General features: G+C 32.7%; 1 pseudogene; it reads right to left on the bottom strand.

The window, feature by feature from the left end:
- Positions 1–10,264: 10,264 nt before the first annotated feature.
- On the bottom strand, positions 10,265–11,126 carry LOC111399057 (annotated as a pseudogene).
- Positions 11,127–12,713: the final 1,587 nt, after the last annotated feature.

The raw sequence follows: 12,713 nt of genomic DNA on the forward strand, positions 1-12,713 counted from the left end.
GAACAAGAAGGAAAGTGTCATCAGATTTATGCAGCCTATTGCCCATATAATGCTCAAGTGGAAAAAACAGAAATATTGTTGCTTGCTAGTCGTCCAGCTATCACTCGAGCGACACACAGGTTGCTCACCTGTCGCTAGCCTAATGCTTGAGCGATGTTGTTACGCGTAAAAACCCAGTTCATATCTTTTAAGAGTTTTATCCAGCCTACGCATTCTTCTATAGATACCCAAGTCATAAAATGATTTGAGATGTGGTTCTTCATTATATTACTTTGTCATATTACCTTTATAATAATCAAGACTACATTCAAACGATGAGATTAGGCCTTTGATTCTTGAGATCATTCAACCACAATTTTGGGAAAACATCAAATTTGCATAATCCAAGACACCAACTTTCTATACACATACAGGAAAGTACTTTCTCAATAGCTTTTAGAGGATTCTGAAGATTGAGAGAGGTTGGATTAGAAGTACAAGAACAAGATGTTCTTAGTGATCCACAAGAGACAAACAATTCCAGAAGATCGGGAACAAGTATGAGTGAAGACGTTCCAATGATTCTTGGAGATTGTGGGAATTAGATCAGCAAGTCTAGTGGATTTTCTAGGCTGGATCATACTATAAGTTCGTTATCAATAGTGGAGGTTACTGGCCTGATCTCGAAATTTTTACTCAATTGGATTTTCTCCATCAACATATTTTGTGTTATTTATTACTTTAATATTATTGATTTTGGCGTTCAAACCATATGATAATCTGGTGTGATTTATTAAACATGTAGAAATAATTAAAAAGTAACTTGTTGCTTTTAATTGTGTGAAGTTGCTTTTAATTGTATAATTTCGTACATTGAGTCAAAATAAATTGGTTAAATCTAAACATCATTCTTCATGACAGAATCGAAGTTGACTAAATTAATAATCCATTTTGGACACTTTAGTGAATTGGTTGCCTTGCAATTTCAAATACAATAATAATTATGATAGTCTTTTAAATAAGTTATTTGAACAACTTAAAAGTAATCGTAAGCTATTTAGAAGTAGATTTCGATATGATGGTGAATAGATGTTTTCATGCGCACCAACTCAATAATCTTGAGTCAATTATTATATATGTACACAGATCTCACGTTAATATATTTTAGTGCTCAATAGCCATTAGCTAGTATTATCTTCTACTTGTGGAGCATATAATTGTATTATTGCATTGTGCGTTGTAATAATCAAGTTAAATTCAGTTTCTATTATTAAAATACTGTTAGATAGGGAATCAACTACCTCAAAGTCAGAAAATTTCAGTGAACTCCTCAATCTATGAGTATTGTAAAGCCAACTCAATTGCCCGAACTTAAGAGAAAACTGAAATGAAATCTTCTTCTAAAAGTGCAGGGATGGAGTTAGGGAGCACAAAAATAAATAAATAAATGAATAAAAATTATCTTGAGCTGATACATACCAATAAAAATCTAAATGAATATCCCCTTCCTTCTGTTGAGCGATATTGGGCATTCTCAACCCCAAAAGGTAGTTCAAAAGGTGAGGTTTTCCCTCATATTTATAAACTGACCGCCAATCCTGTCCACAACAGAAATGGGATAATTTCAACACTCTCTCCCACGTACATCAGGCCCTAGGTGGGTACAGACTCATATCTCACGTGAATTGTTGGGCCAGGACTTAAAATCTAATCATCGATCCTTTCCATAATCGGTGTAAGATAATATCAATACCTTCCCCCTTCCAAGAGTTTCTTAAAATAAAAAGCCTCTCAAAAAACATTTAAAAACAAAGAGTGAATCCTTTTGTTGGAGTCTAACATTAACGGCATATATGTTCCATAGTTATTTGATTTCTTCCATAAGTTATTATGACTCAATATTTTTCCTCCTTTTTTATTTATCTTATCTCTTTCATCCTCGTTTTCCTTAATTTTCTAGTCAACTAACGAAAAAAGTGGATGGTTTTCACTGAAAGTCCTTCTAAAGCAATGAGATGACAGATTTGGGATCGTAATTGCAATAAATGTTAGGGCAAAAATTGTAAAGATTTAAAAATTTTGAGACCTTAATTGCAATTATCAACATATAATTTTATTACCCCTCACTCATCTGGTTTCCAAACAAACACTCAATTACTGTAACATCAATTATTTTAAGCCTTGTCTCAATATTCGACAATTGTCCATTATCTATAACGATTATAGAAAAGAATAATGTGACGAGTCAACCAAGTTTTCGAGTTTGGGACCTTTTTATCAGGACTTCTACTCATTGAATGTCTTGATCTACTACTATACAAATAGCTTTTGCCGCTACAGTATACTTAATTATCTGCTTTAATTAAACAATTATACACATAATGTTTGACCAAATGCCATCAATCTAAGGACACGGTGGTACTTTATTGCACTGGATAAGAATTTTGAGATCATTATAAGAGATTCTAAATGATAATTAGATGTGCATTCATTATTGTTTTCATCACCTGACTGTCACTCATGGATTTTTATTTAAATTGGTCTTTCTGTTGACACGTGGAAAATTTACTTGGAAGGATGCAAGTCTTGGACTTATTTGACAGGCTAATACAACTTTTAACGAAGTCCAATTATTTATCACTCCCATAATAGAAATCAGAATTTTACAGTAATTCCAGTTTTGCTAGTTTGAAGTTTTCCTTATTGTAATTACCGTACGTACATAAATAATTATAATTGGTAATATATGATTGTGTATGCCTTTGGACTTTGAATTATAGATTAAATTAGATTATGTCTAGTTTAATTATTTGCTTATGTAATTAATGTTCGATTAATATTGTTTGGTAGTCACCAAAATGGCCAAACATTATGGTATTGCGAACACTAAATTACATGATTTATTTATGTCAATTATTCTGGATAGTTTGATGCTTATAAATGAAAATAACTTTATTATTATTGTCAAGAGTATATAGACATTCATAGATTATAAAATTATTATAGATCGTCCAAAGGTTAATCAGTTAATTTTATTAATCTTGAACATGATCGTGGTTTATTAATTTACTTGGCTGGATGTGTTTTGTATATCCAAAGATATCGTACATATTTGATTAGAGTATATTTAATTACCAATTAAGTGAAATTAAATTAGCATCATTATGTCTATTTATGATGGTATAACGTAGTATCACCCAAAGGAGAACTATAATATACATTTATTGTTATCTGAATCTGGAATTAACTATTTAAATCTAAACTCAAAGCATTAATGTTAGAGCATTTTATATTTTGCAGTATCTATTCTCGTTTCTCTGCATTCGCATGCTTCATCTGTACCACTGTTCAATGGGCTCAATTTCTCTTACTGTGTGAACAAGTCTAGTGACTTAGACTTGGGACTTCAAGTTGAGAAACCTGTTGATCTTATTGATAAGAGCAGTGTTGATGAAAGGTCTTTCCATAAGGCTTGTGAGAGGTCTAACAGATTAAGCCTAATGTTTATGCAGATGACCTTACCAAAGAATATTAAATCTACTATCTCTAAAACTGAGATTGCTAAGGAATATATGAAGTTTGTGGAAGAACATTCCCAAACAGTTGACAAATCGCTTGTTGGCATATTGATGGGTACCTTAACCACCATGAAATGAGTAACATTACAGCAAGACTTAATACCCTTAGGATGATTGTGGATGAGAACTTTCTAATACAATTTATCATTAGCTCATTGCCTCCTAAGTACGGTCCATTCCATATGAATTATAATATTTTAAAGGATAAATGGAATGTGAATGAATTGCACAGTATGCTCATGCAAGAGGAGGCAAGGCTTAAGAATCAAGGAACTCATTCTGTTCATCTCATAAGTCATCTAGGAGCTGGAAATAAATTTAAGAAAAGATCTGGAAAGGGCATTAAGCAAGGACCGTTAAAGATAAATGAGTCTTCTACCCAAATCCACAATAAGGAACATAAAATAGATACGTGCCATTTTTGTCGCAAACTTGAGGACCATAAAAAAGAATGCCTGAAACGGAAGACATGGTTCAATAGTAAATGTAAGATTATTTCTTATGTATGTTTCGAATCTAATTTGGCCGAAGTTCCTTATAATACTTGGTGGATTGATTCTGGATGTACCACTCATGTTGCTAATACGATGCAAGGATTCCTTTCAATTCAGACTATAAATCCAAATGAAAAATTTGTCCTCACGGGAAATCGAGTCAAAGCTCCAGTTGAAGCCATTAGAACCTATCGTTTGATTTTAGATACTGGACATTATTTAGATTTATTTCAAACAATTTATATACCTTCTATTTCTCACAATTAGGTTTCTTTATCGAAACTTGATTCTGTTGGATATTTCTTTAAAGGTAGAAATGGATGTTTAAATTTGTTTAAACAAAATCATCTTATCAGTTCCGCTATTGTTTGTGATAGCTTATATAAATTAAAGCTTGATAACCTCTTTGCCGAGACTATTTTGACCTTGTATCATAATTTTGGTACTAAACGTTGTTTACTGAATGAATGATCTACTAACTTGTGGCATAGACGTTTGGGTCACATATCCAAGGAAATGATAGAAAGATTGGTAAAGAATGAAATCCTTCATGACTTGGATTTTAGCGGTCTTGGAACTTGTGTGGATTATATTAAAGGTAAACAAACTAAACAGACAAAGTAGGAGCCACAAGAAGCACACAACTTCTTGAGTTAACACACACCGATATATATGGGCCTTTTGATGTTCCATCACCTGGTGGAGAAAAGTATTTTATCACTTTTATTGATAATTTTTCACGTTATGGTTATGTCTATCTGCTAAATGAAAAGTCTCAAGCTGTAAATATTTTAGAGATTTTTGTCAATGAAATTGAACGACAATTAGATAGAAAGGTGAAAATTATTAGATCTGATAGAGGTGGTGAATATTATGGATGGTATGATAAAATTGGAAAACACCCTAGTACATTTGCTAAATTTCTTAAAAGACATACGTTCTCAATACACTATGCCAGACACACTAATACAACATGGTGTGGCTGAAAGGCATAATCGTACTCTAATATAAGTGGTTAGGTGTATGTTAAGCAATTTGTCTTTACCCATTTCTTTGTAGATATTTACATTAAAGACTGCCATATATCTGCAAAACAGGGTTCGTAGTAAGCTTTTCCAAAAACTCTATTTGAATTGTGGATGGAAAGGAAACCCAGTTTAAGGCGTTTGCATGTTTGGGGTTGTCCAACAGAAGCAAGAATTATAATCCACATGAAAAGAAACTAGACTCAAGAACAGTCAGTGGATTTTTCATTTTATTCAGAAAAATCAAAAGGGTATAGATTTTATTGTCCTAACCATAGTACTAGAATTGTTGAAACTGAAAATACTAGATTCATTGAGACTGGTGAAGTTAATGGGAGTTTAGAACCATAAAATGTGGAGATACAAGAAGTTAGAGTTCAAATTTCTCTACCCTTAACTTCTTCTAATGTTGCTCCTCAAATTGTTGAACGGTATGACAATTTACCCGAACAACAAATAAATGATCAAACACCCCACAATGAGGTTGCCACTGATGAACCTGCATTAAATGAACCACAAGAAATAGCATTGTCACAAAAACAACATAGACCTGCTATTTTTGATGATTATGTAGTTTACCTACAAGAGTCTGAATTTGACTTGGGAATTGTTGATGATAATCCAGTTTCATTTTCACAGGCCATTGAGAGCGCTAATTCTGATATGTGGTTAGATGCTATGAAAGATGAGTTGAACTCTATGGAAGATAATGAAGTCTGGGATCTTGTCGAATTACCAGAATCATGTAAAAGAGTTGGGTGTAAATGGGTCTTTAAGACCAAGCACGACTCTAATGGTAATATCAAACTATATAAAGCTAGTTTTGTTGCCAAAAGTTTTACTCAGAAAAGTGGCATTGATTATAAGGAGACATTTTCGCCAGTCTCTACGAAAGACTCACTCAAAATTATAATGGTTTTAGTAACTCATTATGACTTAGAGCTACATCAAACAGGCGTGAAAATCGCCTTTCTAAATGGAAATTTAGATGAATAAATTTATATGGATTAACTTGAAGGTTTTTCAGTTGAAGAAAAGGAACACATGGTGTGTTAGTTAAAGAAATCAATATATGGACTTAAACATGTTTCCCGTCAATGGTATCTTAAGTTTAACGATACTATTACTTCCTTTGGATTTAAGAAAAACGTCATTGATCGATGTATATATCTAAAGGTTAGTGGGAGCAAATTTATATATCTGATTATGTATGTTGATGATATCTTACTAGCTACTAATGATCTTTGTCTATTATACGAGACTAAGAAATTTCTCTCCAAAAAATTTGAAATGAAAGATATGGGAGAGGCAACTTATGTGATTGGGATTGAAATATTCCGTGATATGTCACAAGGATTGTTGGGGTTGTGAAAGCATATATCAATAAAGTTTTAGAGAGATTTAATATGAAAAATTGTTCAGCAAGTGTTGTTCCAATTCAGAAAAGAGACAAGTTTAGTCTCATGCAATGTCCTAAAAACGAACTGGAACGCAAACAAATGACAGTTATTCCTTATGCGTCTCTTGTTGGAAGCTTAATGTATGCTTAGATTTACACTAGGCTAGACATCTGTTTTGCTGTCGGAATGCTGGGCAGGTATCAAAGTAACCCGGGACTTGATCATTGGAAACCTGCAAAGAAAGTATTGATATACTTGCAAGGAACGAAAGATCACATGCTCACTTATAGAAGATCTGATAACTTGGAGGTCATTAGGTATTCAGATTCAAACTTTGCTGGATGTGTGGATACTAGAAAGTCCACATTTGGCTATCTGTTCATCTTGGCTGGAGAGGCTATATCATGGAAAAGTGCAAAGCAGTCGGTCATTGTTGCATCGACTATGAAAGCTGAGTTTATGGCATAATTTAAGGCCACGGTTCAAGGAAATTGGCCACGGAACTTTATTTTAGGGCTTGAAATTGTCGACAGTATAGCTAGGCCGCTGAAACTTTATTGTGACAATTTTGCAGCGATCTTCTTTTCAAAGAACGACAAGTATTCAAAAGGTGCTAAACACATGGAACTGAAGTACTTTGCCATTAAAGAAGAAGTTCAAAAACAAAAGGTGTCAATCGTGCATATTAGAACTGATCTTATGATTACAGATCCACTAACGAAAGGATTGCCACCAAAGACATTCAATGAACATGTCAAAAGAATGGGCATTATTGAAAATTATCATTGACATTATTATGTAATTTATTATGCTTATGTATTGACACTTTGAGCTCATTTATGTATTGTTTTTGACAAAATATTATTCTTGTCATAACTGTTGGTACATGTACGTAAATGGATTATGTAAATGCTAATAGAGATAGTCTTTTCGAATACATTATTGTAATGCAATTACTGCACTTCTCATTATGTGTCATGTTGTTAGGGACTAATACTGTAGTACATGGAATGAATTATGCAGATATGATGGTGTAGAACTGTCATGACTTTTATTAGTCTTTACTTAAGGATGATATCTTAAGTGGCCAACGTATGAGGGATTTTAGCTCATGATATGCGCATTATTTTATATACCACATAACAAAACAATATTACAAGGGCTAAGTAAGAGAATGTAAAACCAATTATTTTGTGGCCCATGTAATATTAAAGAATTAATTAAAGGTGGTTAATATTACTAAAATCCTATTGGCCCAATTAAGAAGTGACAGTTTTATAACTGTCCACTTTGATGGAAAGTGGAGAGTTTTATGTCACATAGAAAACTACCTCTCTCTGTCTATAAACGTGAATAAAACTCATCAATTAATTAATTCAATTATAGAGAGGAAAAGTGAGAGAACGATTTCTTTAACTGTTTCTTCTTCTTCTTTTTTTTTTTTTTTACAGATTTAAAATTCTCAATTATTATCATGCATCAATGTATGTTTCTTGATCAATTAACTTATATGTGAAAATCAATGAATTTTAAGATCTTGATATTGGGGCTTGATTGCTTACACTCAAAACAACAATAAGTTACTTACTCCTTAAAATATTTATTTAAAAATTAGATCCCGATATGGCAATGAATGCTTTCATACACACCAACTCAACTATGCTCTGCCAATTATTATAGAGTGCAAGACTGTTAGAGGAACAGCCTCGCTGAATGGCTTTTTTACACATATACGCTTGACAAAATTTTATTTGCAATAAAAAACAGTAAAACAAAAAGTTTTCAATTCATCCATCGAAATAAGTCCTATCATCAAGCTTGTTTGATTAGTTTAACTCTACAAAGTAATGCATTATTCATTTTTATATACGTCACCCTCATGAATGAATTTTTAATAGCCACTAGTAAAGTAATATCTTCTGCTTATGGAAATGGTATACTATTGGATGGCGATAATCACTTAATTAAAGTAAATAAGTACTTTTCTTCGTAGCACTCTCATATCCAATTCTTTACTCTATATTTGTATTATTAAATAGACATGTTACCCCTACACGTCTTACATTTTTTTTTTTTTATATATTTACACTTTGTTTTTGTTTCATGTACAATATTTTAATTACAATTAAGGTTTTCAACCTTTGATCATTGTCACACTTATTTTCTTGATTTTTTCCGACACATTCTTTTTATTAACCTTCAATTAATTAGTACATTTTGTTTTTGATGATCATTTCTGTCCAAATATTCTATTAACAAGTTTTAAAATGAAAGAAAATAATTGATTGAACTTTCGGACTACAACTATCATCAAAGAAATGATGTTCTAATTAATGAAATACTTAGGACAAAAATGATATGAGAAAAGGGCATAAGTGCACTAATGAAAAAAATTGAAGAAATTCATTTAAGTTAAAATGGATCCAACAAAACATAATCCGTGTGTGAACTTCATTTAATTATGCTTTACAAATGGGTTGTACTAATCAAAATGCAAGTAATAAAGCTTACATGTACATGTGCTAAGAAAACTTCCAAAGTTGCTAAACATATTATACATTTTATTTAATTAGAAAATAATCTTCTATAATAGGTTACATGCCCATTTAGAATCTATAAAATTATAGAGAGAGAGAGAGAGAGAGAGAGAGAGAGAGAGAGAGAGAGAGAGAGAGAGAGAGAGAGAGAGAGAGAAAGAGAGAGAGAGAGAGAGAGAGAGAGAGAGAGAGAATCATCATTTAAAATTCAATCTTTAAATAAAGTCTCAGAGTATTTAGCATTCGGGAGAAGATAAAACTTGATATAACACTAAAAAATTGTTATATACATCTTATTTTATTTTATTTTGTCTAATAATATTATTTGATGTAAAAAATTTTGTACCACCTGATATTGACCATGGATTGGAACAAGTTCGACCTTCTGGCATCAATGAAATGTTTCCTCAAGTCTCTGATTACATGAAATGAAATAAAGGCATAGATTGTTGACCACGTAGTCGATTAGATGGCTAAGTCATTATTAGAAGTAATATTCCTATGTAATCAGTAAAAAATAGTCCCGCACCTTCAATGAAGGGATGATGGTCATATTTATAAAAAATGGATCCATGGTTTGATTAGAACACACATGGCAGAATAGGAAAGTATAGTTTTACTTTCCGTATGACACGATTAAGCCCAATTTGGATAAGATTCTTTCCAAAAAATGTAATCTCATTTAGAGCTCGTTTAGTAGCTATTTTCTTCAAAATGCATTTTTCTCTCTCTTCTTTTCAATCACACATTCTTTATTAAATAATATTACACGTAAATCAAAAACTTTTCCTTATTTTTTAACCACGCATTTTACATCAATTTACTATTCTAAAATGCATTTTACATAAAAATGTCTATCAAACACCCCCTTAATTATAATCAAACTAGTTGCTCGAGAGTTGGACTCGTGGTTCGTGATCTCACCATATTATTTGTATCATCATCATAAGCCCCTGCAACTGACACCAACTTTTGGGCTTAGGTTGCAAATATCATCTTTCAAGTGTGCATATAGTGACAATGATGTTAGAGGAGCAACTTAACTTCTAGCCTTCTAGGAGCGGCTTGATTTCACGAGGGAGGTGATTGTTCAAATAAATTGCCTCTTTTCACTTAATGGCTCGCAAAACTCTCCTGTTATAAGCTCAACCCATTACTATCTAACTGGATCGAGTTGATTTGAACCTACATCTCTTCCATTCCAAATTTCTAAGAGACTAAAAACTGTAATACCAAGAGGTAATATTGTAATTCTCACAAAATAAAAAATTTCATCCATTCAAGAAAAAGCCATAGTACCATACATGCTATATGGAGGAGGAACACACAATATTAATTATTTTATCACAAAGTTCACCAGTCAACTGTTATTCGTAAAATAACAACAAAAACACACAAACGGAGGTGGCTAGATGAGTTTCTATAACTCATGCAAGCACAGAACCCTATCCATATCGAGTGGCCTTGAGATGGTGTGCCTCAACATCTTTTGCAAGTTTAATGCAAAAGCCCAACATTGAGAGTGGTTCTTCAACATCGTCATTTAGCTTTTCGTACTCAAGTGTCCATGTCACCAGATCAATGCCACCATGAGTATCAACATGAAAACCTACTTTGAAGGCCTTGTACAACTTCATCAGATCACCCTCAATAACCTTAAATGTCATTGACTTCTTTTCCTCATCTATGCTTTCGATTACGTCTTTTGCTACTCCCTACTTCCCATCTACAATTATTTCAAATTTTACAAACTTCATACAAAAGAAAGCCAGATAATCAAGTTATCCTACATTCAATAGGGTGAATTGGACAGTATTGGGCAATTTCGAGTATAGTCTAATATTGACTACTAAACAACGTTGGCTTACCAAGAGTGTACTTCCAGAAGTAGACGGAACCTACATTTCCCCAGTCCCCTTCATGCAAATCGCAGCCTTGAATGGTAGTAGGGCTGATATTGGGTATTTGTTGTGGTTCGTACCTAACAAGTTCATGAAATAAGTCTCCACCAGCCTTCATCTCTATTTGGGCAGTTAATTTACCTTTAAGACCCATTTTTCTCTGCAAATAAAGAAGGCACTAAGAAGTTGAATGAAAGATGGGAAGAACTCACTTATCTTACTGATCTATTTATAGTTGTATTGCAAGGGGCATGTAGGAGCATACTCGAAATTAGAGTAGCCTCCTTGACCGGGTTTGGGGTGGATTTTCAAACTTTATTTCGAGTGATATAAAGTGGATTTTATTTGTGTCATTAATTGTAACTTTTGGACAAAGTGGTGATGATACCAATATCGATTTGGTATCAGAATTGGAGGTCTCGCATTCAAGTCGATGCTGGAGCATTCATGTGAAGTGGGTGAATAATGCAATGCATGGACTAAGCCTAATGATTGGATTTGGGGTGAATTTCTGGACTTGATTCTAGATGATATAGGGTGGATTACATTTATGTCATCGACTATAATTTTATTTATTTATTTATTTATTATTATTATTTTGACAAAGTGATAATATCTACAATAATATTTGAGAAAAGATGCATGTTACCTGTTTTTCAGATGACACTGATGCTTTGTCTTGATTTGTCCCATTTAATCTTAATATTCAAAATGTATTACCACTTATTCTGGTGATAGAATAAATCTTTTAACAAAATCATTATGTTGCTGAATGAAAAAGTTTCAAAATAGGCGGAAAAATAAAATATATGGAATTGAAACTTAAATTTTCAGACAAGATTATGAATTCAATTCTTTTTTTTATCAAAATAGTAAACTTCTAAGATTGCCCCTTGGGGTATAGCCCAGTGGCCCAGTGGTGCTAAGCACAGGAGTGAGATTATCTCACGTCTTGTTGACAGTCGCAGTGTGAAGATTCGATCTTGAGACATGAAATTGGACTCCTTGTAGACGAAGTGTACAGACGGTCCTTATTCCTTGACTTGTAGGACACATCTCGTAATTTACCTCTCTTACAAGACTCTAAAAGCGGGACAGGTAGGATCTTCAGGATTGAGGTTCAACCTCAATAAACTTCTAAGATTTAAGGGAAAAAGTGCTCCTTGACATGAGGTGAGGGCGCGTCAGTTTATAAATAATTATGAATGCACAAAACTGTTCCTGATATATTTTTTTTCTTTAAGTACCATCACTGTTGGAAAAAGTGCTCCTTGACATGAGGTGAGGGCGCATCAGTTTATAAATAATTATGAATGCACAAAACTGTTCCTGATATTCTTTTTCTTTAAGTACCATCACTGTAGGAAACTTCAATATTTTATGACCAATACCATCAATAATTACACGCCGACGCAAGTTCAATTATTAAATACATATTTATGCCTCATTTGTTTTTGACGACGGAGTGGGGGCCGTTTAGTTAGTGAATTTATTTTCTTCTATGTGCTAAAAATTACACAAAATTAACGTCAATGCTTCTATATTTTAAAAATTAGTTTGAAATATAATAATGAATAACTACATAAAAACTTTTGGTTTTATTTTTTGGAGGACGAATTTAATCCCCTCCTAACATTATTTTTCTTTCGTTATTATTAAAACTCGTCAACGCGATCGATTTATATAAAAACTTGTGACTTATGAGAAATATTTTGCTATTTTATTGAGGTTGAAGTAAATGAGTTTGTTTTATAAATATCATATCATTATCAATAATATCTTTTCTAGGTGTAAATATC

The sequence above is a fragment of the Olea europaea genome, chromosome 8 (genome assembly GCF_002742605.1).
Source record: "Olea europaea var. sylvestris chromosome 8, O_europaea_v1, whole genome shotgun sequence".
Lineage (NCBI taxonomy): Eukaryota > Viridiplantae > Streptophyta > Magnoliopsida > Lamiales > Oleaceae > Olea > Olea europaea.